Below are 14,315 nucleotides of genomic sequence, written 5' to 3' on the forward strand. Positions count from 1 at the left end.
GTCAACTGTCAGATAGATGTTTTCGTCTGTCTGTTTTTAGGAGGAAAGGTTGTAGCGGTGATGCAGTGTAGGCTGTTGCTCTGTCTGTCCGATGTTGTAGAGAAGTGTCAGTTTGGGGGCAACCATAGCTGAGTGGGTAAAGAGGTCATCTGGGAATTGAAAAGTCGCCGGTGCGACCCTCATCCTGCCAAGTCTGTGTGTCACAGTGTCCACGAAAAAAATGTGTGCTCATCTGAGCAGCCATCTGCTGGGTGATTGCAGAAACGTAATATTCCTCTCTTTCCTTTCCCTTTTAAAGGTTGCAGTAACAAAGGAGTGAGAGATTTGAGCAAGTGTAGGAGCAGCCTCCATATCGAAAACCCTTAGCGATGCAAATCATCTCTCAGTACTCGGTGTGTTGATCGTGTGTGTGATTACCCTGTTTTTGCCCTTAAGATATACTAGTAGATTAAGGCTTTTGCATAAGCTACATTTTACCATGGCTAGTCTGACTCCTTTTTAAGATTAGAGTGTCGCTGTGCATGACGTCACATTTTAGAAGACTGCATCCCTCGCAAGGGATCACATCCAGCCTCAGTAGAAGAGTCTACGATGACGCATGACTCGGGTAAAAAAAAAAAGACGTTACACTCCCAATAGAGCAATAATATTCATAGTGGACCAAAATAAGGCTTGATTTCCTTGTTTGCATTTGTTTTTGTTTGTCAAGCATCTTCTTATGTTCATTAATTATGTTGTGAGGCATTAGAGAGCGAAGAGGTTGATCCTCTTTTCTGTCGCTTGCATCAGTGTGAGTGTCTCTGCCGTGCCGTCGACAGGGAAGGGTTATCGTTTCGTTTTCGTCCGCTTTGTCGACACGCCACCGTCTGGTATAGCTTCCTGAACGAACGGGTACGGCTATGAGTGTCATGAAGGACAGAGGGGACAGGATTTATCCAGGTCAACCCTGGAGCAAGCACCCAAAGCAACACTGGTTTATACAAAGGGCATTTTGCATGTGTTTGTGCAGTCTTTCAAGCTTTTCATTCAGTTTCCTTCCGTGTTTTAATGTTTGTTTGTTTTTTTGCTGTTGTTGAAGAAAAGAAAAAAAAAACAGGATGTTCCATTCAAGTCTGACGTTCAGTTTAATCGGTTGGAAAATCTATTGTAGAATCCTTGTGATTCTTTGGACAAATTTCAGGAATTTGCCTTTTGCTAATATTTTTCTAAAGAACTAAAGCAGATTGCTATTAATATTATATACACTGTCATATAAAATTGTACAGATGAATTATATCCTCATAGCGAGTTGTTAAGCATTACTATGTTTTTCTTTTTTTTTGGTATTCATGTTCAAAGTATTGGTAGTATTTCTGTAGTCGATGTGTTCACAGCTTTTGGTTTTTCTGTCCCATTTCAAAACTAAGGAAACCTCACACATTTTTAAAGGTCGTTAGAAAACCTGCAGAAGTTTTAGCTCTAGTTCTAGCGCTTGTCTCACGATACCGTGTGTATGTCATGGATTCACATTTCTTACGATTCACCCTTTCATTTTACACCTTAATATTGTTGAGAAAAAGCTACACATTAAGACCTATGCCTTGATTTACATAGAAGCGTTACATGTTGGTGTAGCACGTCATGTCATGTCACGTCATGTCACCTTCCAGTCTTTAATGACAAGCTGTTTTTGCCACAATGTGTGATAAACATTGTACTTGGTGCCCGGGCTGTTGTTGTAACTATCACCACAGTCAAATCTGTCGTTTTTAACTGAGTATACAAGTGGACATGGGTCCACTTTTACTTTCTGACTTAACTACTTAAAGCCCTTTTCAAAATGTTTGATCTACACGCTCAAATTGTAGATCTGCTATTTTTGAACATTTATGAAACTTTTTCAAAATGTTGAAAGTGGTTAAATAAGCAGTACAGATTTTGCTGTGCATGACTCTTGTTGGGTATGAAAGGCATCTCAAAGATCAAAGGGGAGACATTTGGTTGATATCTTTTTGGAAGTTGGAGTCGGGTTCCAAGACTTGACTTTAATTCACCATAAATGTCTCCTCTTATGGCAAATTGTGGGGAAAGTGTGGGGAAGAAATTGCTAATCCATAATTATTATTGATCAGAGACTATTATCAGAATGCAGATAGGCATTCTGCAATGTCTACATACAGATGGTCTTCAGCAGTCCCCAAGTCTTTTTATTTTATTTTAAATATGCCTGTTGCCTGGACTACCATCTACCAGACATCATTGAGACGTCAGTCATTGAGGTTTGCTTTGTTTTCTTTGTAAATGAATGAAATATGAGGAAAGATTTTATACCAAATATAGATCATTTTAGATACTCTTTCATTGTTTTTGTTTTTGTTTTTTTGCGTCCCATAAATAATAACTTTATTCATGACCTCAATTTAGTTTTGGCCAGGGCCATTACGTTTGACCATATTTGTACAGCTATAAAGTAGCTTCCATGAGAATTCAATTTGTGCAATGATATTTCTTGTAAAGGCTGAGAAATGATTTCTTTTAAACTAAACTTCACATTGAAGTTCCCCTAAATGTTACAAAGGAAAACCACCTTTGACCAAGAACAAGTGTCCCTGATGATGAAAAGTTTTAATTCACCTTTTGACTTATTTTTTTTTAAACTTTCGATTGGTACCATTGGCGAAGGCGCCCAATGCGGTTTTATGGAATTTCACGATGGCATTGCGTGTTTTTGTTTTGTGTGTTACAGAGCGTTGTACAGTTCCCTTGTAGTTTCGAAGGACTTGGTCCTTTCTAATTTTTGTGTGTGTTCTTTTCTTTTGTACTGACCCTTTTTTTTCTTTTTGAAGTGAGGAACTCATCCACCACGTCTGCTGGTTCTTTAGTCGTATCTCTCAAAGCTCAGGTGGAAATCACTTTTTTGAAGATTCCTTGTGTCACTAACAATAAGGCCGCCACCTCGCCTCCCCTCTAGAACCGAGCAAGGTGTCGCCGGCCGCTGTCATCAGCTGGTCTATTTTTTATATTCAGATATTGTAGACCTCGTGGTCATCAGCAATGAGAGGTTGATTCCTCCTTCACAGACATAAAAAAAGTTCTCTTGTAACCCTTACGACGAGTGTCTTTTTTTAATGTCTCTGGTCATTTTAAAGTCATTTTCACAAGCTCTGTTCTCAGCACTGTACGACAGACCCTTATACAATATGGAGAAGCAATATCACTGTATGAAACTCACTATGTATTATTGTTATTATTATTATTGTTATTATTATTGTTATTATTATTCACTAGCACCCTAGGTGTGATAATTGAAGTAAATATCTTTTTTACAAACACAGTGTTGGCGTGTGGTGTTTTTTTTCCTTCTGGCTTTTCCACATGAACTGACATGAATAAGGTGAAAGACTCAAATAATTTACTGTAGGTCTTTCTCTTAGATGTCAACACAAATATAAGGTATAAATAGAAGATTTCAAAACAACTTAAATTAGTTTGACCAGCGATCTCATATACTGCGGCTTTTCCATGGATTTCAGAAAAAAATTGAATATCTCTACTAGTTGTGTGGCATGTGAATACAAAATCCATGTTGTATTATTGTCTCCGCCAGGCCGAAAGGCATGGCGAGAGAGTATGTTTTACCCCCTGTCTGTCTGTCCGTCCGTCCGTCCGTCCGTGTGTCCGTCCGTCCGTCATTCTGTCATTTTGTGTACAGCTAATCTCTGGCACCGTTGGCTTGATCGCAGCGAAACTGTGCACACACACTCCCTGGATGCCAGAGCAGAACCTCTGCCCCAAATTTTTCAAATGGGCCTGTTATAGCGCCACCAGGAGGCCGCTTTTTGCAAAACACATTTTTTGACAGAACTCCTACAGATTTTATCCAAACATCACGCAAATCAGTACACAGTATCTCTATAGTCCTGTGATCAACACGGATCTGTCCAATTTCCCATATTCCATCCTGATTGGCTAAGGTTGGCTTCCAAAGTTTGCAGGATTGCTCCGTTTTCAACAAAATGGCTCAAATCATGAACGCAGCTTGCGATTTCCGTGAGATTTCACACATACATTCCCACTAGGCCGAGGAAGAAATGCCACTTGAACATTTTCAAATCAGCCTCATGGTGGCGCTATAAAAGGCAGATTTGTGTTTTTAACTATAACTGCACCGATCTGCGTGAAACTTTGCACGCACACTCCCTAGAGGCCAAGGAAAAACAACTGCCCTGCATTTTTCACATTTGCCTTTCATTGCGCCACCAGGAGGCCGACTTATGTAAAACACATTTTTTGATATTAAGCCTTCAGAATGTATCCAAATTTCACGCAAATCGGTAAACATGATCTCTATAGTCATGTGATCAAGATGGATCTGTTTCATTTTTCATATTCCATCCTGATTGGCTAACATTGACATCTAAAGTTTGCAGGAGTGGCCCGTTTTGAACAAAATGCCACAAATCATGAATGCAGCGTCCGATTGCGTTGACACTTTGCACGCACTACGTTGAAGAACAAATGCCACCCTTTTAACATTGCCCTATTATAGCGCCACCAGGAGGCCGATTTTGCAACACTTTTCTTTTTTATATTACTCCTACAAATTCAAACATCATGCAAATCGGTACCCATTGTCTCTATAGTCAAGTGATCAAGATGGTTCCATCCGATTTTTCATATTCCATCCTGATTGGCGAATTCCGAACATTGCTGCCCCACAATAACCTACCTGACCTGGCGGACACCTGTGCTCCGAGGAGAGGAGCACTTTTTCTAGTTTGTAGTATTTTCTTTTTGGGCGGTGAAACCGCCCCTATAGGTGAGGTTTGGATATTTGTACAATTCTTGTACAATTTTATTTGTACAATTTGTACAATGCACCGTGATTGGCCAATCACAGTCTATTCAGGACTGTGATTGGCCAGTGTCACATGACACATGTGCATAGCCCTATATAAGAAAACATAACTTTAAAAAAAACCATAAATTGGTTTTTTTCAAGTTATGGTTTCTTCCATCATAAACAGTGTTTCAATAAATGTATTCATTCTTTGTACATGATTGGTTGACTCCATTCAGTATTGTGATTAGCTAGCAAGACACCGCCCACTTCACACAGGGTGTGATTTTGTTTTGGACATTTAGTATTTGAAAAGACTGGTGTAAGGACACTCGGTTGAAAATGTTTCCAACTTCCATTTCTATTGAAACTTCTGGACTACAGTTATGCAAAAAGCCATCCTCCTCAGGACTAAACTGTTTAACTATTGACATGAGGAAAACCAGGTATTATCACAACTGAGGTGTGGCCAGTAATGCAACCTAGTTGACAGTTTGTACCTGTAGAGGTCAGTGCAGCATTAGTTTACTGCAGTGTGTCTTAGGGTGGGGGTCATTTGTTTAACCTCATAAACCCTTTATGGTTGACCGGAGTCCCTCAGGGCTCTATACTAGTGTCTAAATTTGTACTTAAGTACTGGGAGTACTTGATTTAAAAAATATACTTTTAGGTATTCAAAACATGTTTTCATACTTGTACTGTACTACACACAAGAACGAATTACAAAGTTAAAAATATAAATAATACTGAAAATAGCAGATCTACAATCTCACAACGCGTTGCATAGTGAGTCGTGACACGCTGGAAGCTAGTAGATCTGCTCGTAGATCACAGGGCACCGCACTCGCTTGGATCCTCGGTGATACGTCACACACCAAGTTTGAAGTTGATCGGTCTAACGTTTCAGAGATACGTGACGGATAGATATGCACATACAGTACGATACATGAAGAGATGAAGTGCATTTATAGAGAGATAGAGATATTTTACATTTCTAAAACTTGTTACACCAGACGTGAACGGAGAGGAAAATGTGGAACCCAATTATGGAGATGAGTGATGTCATAGTAGTGATGTCATAGACTGGCATCCAAGTACTTTGAGCCTATTACACCTGTGCAATAACCCGGGCAAAGCTGGGTACCCTGCTGTACACAATACAGTTTCCACCAACAATGCAGGCAGAGACATTCCTCTCTACTGCAAGCTTTCACAACAGTGTGTATAACAATGGTATCGTATGTATCGGTTTTATTCAGGCAACAAATTAAAACAATTCAACACAAGATGTAGTCTAACATGTGAAAGTATCATTAATGTTTAATATGTACCATAGAACATTTAGTTATGGTCAACTGTACAATCTCTTAAAATCATTTTCTTTGTTTTGTCTTATCAATTGTAACATTTTGAGGCCTTAATAAGAAATTCCTAATGACCACAGGGAACCTATGAGGCCATCACAAACCTTGTAAAAAAAATAAAGCCAGAGTACGGGATAATACTTTAAGTGCAGAAACTACATGACTTAACAAGTGTGTGGGAGAAAAGGTAGAACATAGTTGTAGTATTAATAGTTTCAGTATTCATTTCTAAATTATTTTGCTTTTATATTTTGTCTAACCACCTCCGTACCAACATGGAGTTCTTTAATTGACCATACTAGTGAGCAACTGAATTGAAACTCTTGTTACACTGTTTAAAGTGGAATGTTTTTTTCTCCAGTGTGGACACGCTGGTGATTCTTAAGATTGACTGACTCATTGAAACTATTGTCACAGTGTTTACAATGGAAAGGTTTTTCTCCAGTGTGGACACGCTGGTGCGCATTAAGATGACCTGACTCACGGATTTTTTTTGTCAGTGTTTACAGTGGAAAGGTTTTTCTCCAGTGTGGAGACGCTGGTGCGCATTAAGATGACCTGACTGACTGAAACTTTTGTTACACTGTTTACAGTGGAAAGGTTTTTCCCCATGTGGATACGCTGGTGTCTCTTAAGATCGCCTGGCTGACTGAAACTTTTGTTACAATGTTTACAATGGAAAGGTTTTTCTCCAGTGTGGACACGCTGGTGCTTATTAAGATTACATGACACACTGAAACTTTTGTTACAAAGTTTACAGTTGAAAGGTTTATCTCCAGTGTGGACACGCTGGTGATTCTTAAGATCGCCTGACTGCCTGAAACTTTTGTTACAATGTTTACAGTGGAAAGGTTTTTCTCCAGTGTGGACACGCTGGTGCATATTAAGACTGCCTGACTGACTGAAACTTTTGTCACAGTGTTTACAGTGGAAAGGTTTTTCTCCAGTGTGGAGACGCTGGTGTTTCTTAAGATGGCCTGACTCATTGAAACTTTTGTCACAATGTTTACAATGGAAAGGTTTTTCTCCAGTGTGGCCACGCTGGTGCGCATTAAGATGACCTGACTGACTGAAACTTTTGTTACACTGTTTACAGTGGAAAGGTTTTTCTCCAGTGTGGATACGCTGGTGTCTCTTAAGATCGCCTGGCTGACTGAAACTTTTGTTACAATGTTTACAATGGAAAGGTTTTTCTCCAGTGTGGACACGCTGGTGCATATTAAGATTACATGACACACTGAAACTTTTGTTACAATGTTTACAGTGGAAAGGTTTTTCTCCAGTGTGGACACGCTGGTGCATATTAAGACTGCCTGAATGACTGAAACTTTTGTCACAGTGTTTACAGTGAAAAGGTCTTTCTCCAGTGTGGACACGCTGGTGTTCCTTCAGGCCACTTGGACGAAAGAAACTCTTGTCACACAGTTTACAGATGTGGGGTTTCTTTCCTGTGAAATTCAGCTGATTTGGCTTTACTTCTCCTGGTTGACTTACAGTCTCTGTAATGTGTTGATGACTGGAAGATGTTGGTTCATCTGTGTCTCCTGTGAGAGAGAGAGAGAGAGAGACAGAGAGAGAGAGAGAGCGAGAGAGAGAGAGCGAGAGAGAGAGAGAGAGAGAGAGAGAGAGCGAGAGAGAGAGAGAGAGAGAGAGAGAGAGATTAAAATAGTGAGTACAGACACAACCTGAAAAACAGTCACATAATGATGTGCTTGATGTAAAAACCTGGAGGCTGTTTGAAGTTAAGTATTTATCCCTGGCTTCTAGGCCTGGGTACTGAATGGCACTGACCGAACTGCTCCAATACCATCAAGTACTGAAAAATAACTAATCAGTCACTACAAAATGTAGATACATACAGCTTCATTTAACTTAGTTTATACATCAAGCTAAAAAAATAACATATTTATAATATAATATTATTATATTATTATAATTAGGTAGAGATGCAGCTATACACTTTTTTTTCAGTCCCGAGTTGGATATTTCCCAATACTGATATTGACGTACTGGAGCTATTATTAATTGAATAATAACAATTATATTATTATTAATATTAATTGTGTAAGGTTACACAAGGCTGTAATACACACAGTGCTTTTTATGAAATAGCAAAACAAAAACAAATAAAAAAATTACATTTCAATTTAAAACAATGTATTGTTGAAATGTAGGTTAGTAGGCTCAGCATCGCTGTCTAACAACCCAACTTGTAGAATTCTGGGAGAAAACAAAATAATGTCTGCTGGATAACATTGTAGAACTGTTTAATTACTACCGGTAATTATACGCTAAAATGTTTTGGCTACTAACTTACAATTGCGTGATTATATTCTGGAACTGTATACTGTATATAAATGGCATACCGTTAAAAAATATAATCAGATCGTCCCCAGTTAGCTTGTAAATCTGTTCTTTTCACAAGGCATGTAGGAAAAACACTACATTATTTACTTATTGTAAGTTGTAAGTCGCTTTGGATAAAAGCGTCTGCTAAATGACTGTAATGTATATTCCCAGAGAAGGAGCTCATATGTGTGTTGTTGTATTGAAAGGCTGGGCTACAGTGTGCGTTGTTTATGTGTATTAACCACATGGACCCTAGCTTGTCTGGGACGAAAATAGCTGCTCTACAAGTTCACGACGAGTCCCATTAAAATGTGTGTTTTAAAATGAGATATAACCCTTTAAATACAGTTGTACAATGTGGTATCAGTGTAGCAATACCAGACAGACAAGGACTCCACTCCTCACCTTCATCCTCTTCTTCATCAGTTGGCCGAGGTGAAGAGTGTCTCTCCTGACCAGTTCTGTCTGTCCTCTTAGATTCTGGGGCTGCACACTTCACAACTGAGGTGAGGAGATAGAAACAGATGAAAAAGACAGGACAACATATTCCTGTAATCAACAGTATCAATAAACAGAATGTATGAAATATCTGTGCTATGTGATGAATATATTATCAGTTACCGTTGGTGTTGGCTTGTGACGTCTGTGTCTTTGAAGTATCATCTTCGTTGAGTTTTCTGCCTTTCTTCTGCTTCTTTCTCTTCTTTTTTGACCGGGACTTTGAGCGGGAGTACGACCAATCAGAGTCAGAGTCGTTGCCCCCGTCGTCTTTTGGTTCCCACATCGTGTCAGAATGATTAACATTCTCCTCCTCATCACTGCTGCATTGCTGCAGGGGTGCTGGTGGATGGAGAGCCTGGTGAACCATGTTCAGAGGGAGTTTGTGAAGGACCACCGCTGTTGGATTCATATTAGCCAGAAGAGAAGTGGAAGGTTCATCTCTTTGTGGGTGTTGTGACTTGGCAGCAGGACTGTTAGATGTCACAGGGCTCACATATGGCGATAAATAAGATATATTACCTAGGAAGGAGAAAAGTGTGGAAAAATAAGAAATCATGACGTTATGTGAAATTATTACATGTCATCACTTGGTCTGTGTTACTGAATTTAGTGTTCGACTGATCTATCGGTCCACAGATTAGTCCACAGATTAGTCAATTAGTCAATTTTTGTGTAATCGTCCATTCTTCAATAAAGAGAGTTGCTGTTTTTGTAAATCCATATTAGTAATCTTTCGGTTATTTTTTGTCTGAGCTTCTGATTATACTATATCATTCATATCAATCACTCAATTCTTCTTCTAAGTCTCCTGTTCAACTACAGTAACAGATTATTTCCTGTATGAATCCACATGAGTTGCTTCTGAACTTGCTTTATACAATTTGTTTTGATATACATTTCATGTGTAACTTAAAATGTATTTTTTAAATGAATGTTTAGCTACAAACTTCATAAGTAAAGGTATGTATTTTTGCAGAATACCAGTTTTATTAACTAACCGAATCAGGGTATTTTGATAAGAGCTTTACAACTACAGGCTACTAAAATTTATGTTACACTCTATGACTTCACTGTTTAGTTTAGCCGCACTCTGTACAACTAAACTGAGTTTGTTTTGATGATTTCAGGTCCTGGGACAGCTTGTTGCTCAATGACATTATGTGTCCTTCCACATTTAGTGTCTTGTGTGATTTCAGTGTTTAAAGCTGACTGACCTCCACTGGTCTCCTCCCAGTCATCACTGTCTTCAGTGACTTCAGAGTCAGATTCAAGTTCAACTTCAATGTCATAATAGTGTGAAGAGTTGTCTTCTTCTTCTTCTTCTTCATCTTCTTTTTCATGTTTCACTGCTAGTGATGTCATCATTGATCCTTCAGGCTCCTCTGGTCTTAGAAGTAACTCCTCCTGTTCGTCTTTAATGTGTGGATGTTCTAGTTCCTCCTTGACCAGACTGGTGCTCCTCTCCTCCTGTTCCTCTTTAATGTGTGGAAGTTCTAGTTCCTCCTTGACCAGACTGGTGCTCCTCTCCTCCTGTTCCTCTTTAATGTGTGGAGGCTCTGGTTCCTCCTTTACCAGACTGGTGCTCCTCTCCTGTTCAGAAACCTCTTTACACACAACCATGTGCAGGGTGTCTAAGGGAAGAACAGTTATGCAGTTATTCTTTTGTATTGCATTTGCGCAAAAGAGGATGTGCTTTTGAATATGGTGCTCAGAGACTAAAAGCATGATCAACTATGTTTTAATGATGGCTATGCATATAAGGATAAATGATCGTTGTCATGGTATTTATTTCCATGATTATTTTATAGTGCAAATGAGATATTTAAACAGCCATACAACAGAACAGAAAAACATAAAATATAGAAAGAGAGCATGAAACTTACCGAGGTCAGAAACGGCCCTGGCTGAGTCTGGAGAGATCATCTTCACCTACAGTCTGGACTCCACAGACTGATCTGAAATGAAGACATTGAATATCATTAAAAACTAGATACAACCAGAGCCTGTGCAGCTTTCTGTCAGAACGATGACAGGTGGTGCTGAGGATGGGATCTAAGCCCTCTACCCCCCTGACCCTCAACACAGGAGCCCCCCAGGGATGTGTCCTAACTCCTGAGCCCCCCTTTCTCTACTCCCTGTACACCTACGACTGGGTGACCAGTAAGGCTTGAATAATGGTTGACTTAATGACAGGGGTCTTCAATGTTTTTGACCCCCTAGCTAAGAGAGAGATGAAACAGGGACCCCCACTATATACATATTGCGTTGCAGATTAAACTTTTTCAATCACTAGATTTCATAGACTTGTTTGATAGCACTATCATCAGTGTTGTGTTGGATTCATGTTGATGTGTATTTTCATGATTTAACCACTTAAACCCTCAATACTTAGTAAAGTTGACCTTTCACTCTGTACTTGGTCTGCTCTTTTTTCCCTCTTTAACCTCTTTGTTCTCCTCAGAATAGGGATTCTAGGTTCAAGTGGTTCATGTAAAATCAAATCCTATCACACAAAGATTTGGCGGCCTCCCTGTAGTAACTCTGAGGATCCCCTAGGGGTCCCGGACCCCCTATTGAAGACCCCTGCTTTATGGGGAAAGTGAAATCGATTATAATAATATACATTGCATACATTAATGTGGGCAGAGTTCAAATCCTGCTCATTTACAAGCTTAGCTACATTTACACCTTACTGCCTAAATGTAGATTATCCACTGTTATAAAACACAGATAACTGATCATGTAAGTCAGTGATACACTTACTTACACACACTACAGTGATAATGTAAAGTATATACTTACTAACAACACACACTACAGTGATAATGTAAAGTATACACTTACTAACACACACTACAGTGATAATGTAAAGTATACACTTACTTACACACACTACAGTGATAATGTAAAGTATACACTTACTAACACACACACTACAGTGATAATGTAAAGTATACACTTACTAACACACACTACAGTGATAATGTAAAGTATATACTTACTAACAACACACACTACAGTGATAATGTAAAGTATACACTTACTTACACACACTACAGTGATAATGTAAAGTATACACTTACTTACACACACTACAGTGATAATGTAAAGTATACACTTACTAACACACACTACAGTGATAATGTAAAGTATACACTTACTTACACACACTACAGTGATAATGTAAAGTTACTTTATAATAGTGACATCATGTCACATCATCAACAAACATCAACAAAACAATAATGTCTTTCTGCTGCTGCTATAGGAGCTGCTGGTAGTGTTTATGATCACAATAATATTAGTAAACTAGCAGCTATAAGAACATTTAGATGAATCTAGACAAATGGATGAAATAGGCTACTTTTTTCATCTTCAATGATGAGCAGTGGTGGAAAGTAACTAAGTACATGTACTCAAATACAAATACATTATTTCTACATTGTAGTATTGATACGTTTACATAAGTACAAAATGTGAATTCTTCTTCCACCATTGATAATGAGTTAACACAAAACAAAGTAAACATAAAGTGTGTTTGTTCATCTTACCTGCTTAGTTTCAGTGGTTGAGCTGCTAACGTCCTCCTGCTGCTTAAAGATGACACTGTTTAAAAAATACACGTTTTACTTGCGTTCGAAAATACAGCACTGAGCTCACTGGCCAATACAAACTAATAGGCGAGTGACGTGTGCTCCGGTGCGTAATTTTCGAACGTGCCCCTTAGTTGAATTGGCTCTGAACGAGACAGCCAGCGTTGCCATATTTTGTGAGAGAAATAATCAACCAGCCCTAGGAAAACAAGCCCGAAAGAAGCAACTTAGTTCACATGAGCAGTTAGCCTCGGCTATGTGACGTGTTTTGAGCTTGTAGATCAATTTTTTTCAAAAACCTTTGCAATAAAATGTGGAATATTTGGAATATGTTTTGAAACATTCTAACAACCAAATGCTCCCTGTGGCACAAAACCTTTATGAAAATATTTGAGAACCACTGGTTTAAATTATAATTAAAACATTAGTAAACAGGCCTAAATAAGCAAGTACACTTTAGAAACAAGCCCAAAAAAAACGTAACCTGCATCTACCAATATTTACAAGCCACTAACAAGAAAAACAAGCCCAAAGTTGCTTATAATAAGCGGACATGGCAACACTGAAGACGGTTCACAAATAGCGCCACTAACGTCACCAGGAATGTCCAGGATCAATCAGTACCTGTGGAAACCTCAGTGCTCTGATCCGGTTTAGAGCCCGCCTACTATATCCGGTTATTGCACACATAAAGGCACCGTTTCCGTATCCTTTTGTTTTCAGACTGACACGACCCCAAATTACCCCAGTTAAAGGAGAATTCCGGACAAATTAAGTGTTATCTTTGATGTCTCGTTACTCACCTAACGACTTGAAAAATGGCGTTCTTTTTTTCCATATATTCCCCTGTCGTCATTTTTCTCTACTAGTATTCATGCTTGTTTCTTCCAGAACCTGGCAACTCGTGTTGCCAAATTCTGGAAACAAGCAACCAGTGTTAAATCGTTCGCCATTGACGGCAGCCTCGCAGATAGTTTCAACGCATGTTTGACTATCATGAGACTCTACTATGAATACTAGTAGAGAAAAAAACAACTTTGCGTCGGTTATAATAGACGAATTTCCCTTACCCACGCGCTCCCATTATGACAACGGAGGGGGTTTAAAAAATGACGACAGGGGAATATATGGAAAAAAAGAACGCCACTTTTCAAGTCGTTAGGTGAGTAACGAGACATCAAAGATAACACTTAATTTGTCCGGAATTCTCCTTTAATGCGAAAGGCATCTGGCTGGGATTATGGGATATGGTGTCAATTCAATTCAATTCAAAGAGGCTTTATTGACATGATGGGAAATGTTTACTTTACATTGTCAAAGCAAGTCAGAAATAAAACAATCAAACAAGTCACATTGCAACTTTGCAATCAAAGCAGCCTCTGTGGATATGTTTAAGAACAACCTTAAAAGGCTACTATTTGAACAAGCATTTTCAGACGTTACATGATTTTATTAAAATGCTTGTGTTGTTGCTGTCCTGCTTGAGATTAATTGTACAGGCTTTTCTGTTCTAACTGCTTTAATACCTTGTTTTGTACTGTATGTAAAACACTTTGTGAGTTCTCTCTGTGAGAAGTGCTATAGGCCTATAGATAACATTTACTTACTTATTATCTTTAATGCAATGTAGAGACGTTACAACTAAGCACACTGTAACATTTACAGGTTGAACAGTTATCAGCCTCTGTA

The 14,315-nt window shown here is 38.8% G+C and overlaps 1 protein-coding gene across 1 annotated transcript in view; it reads right to left on the minus strand.

Annotated features, from left to right (window-relative positions):
• The window catches only part of gemin5 (gem (nuclear organelle) associated protein 5), an 851,612-nt gene that overhangs the window by 198,060 nt on the left and 639,237 nt on the right, over window positions 1-14,315 (minus strand). The gene's annotated exons all lie outside the window — the stretch shown is intronic.

This window comes from Gymnoscopelus braueri, assembly GCF_963280865.1.
Source record: "Gymnoscopelus braueri genome assembly, chromosome: 8".
Lineage (NCBI taxonomy): Eukaryota > Metazoa > Chordata > Actinopteri > Myctophiformes > Myctophidae > Gymnoscopelus > Gymnoscopelus braueri.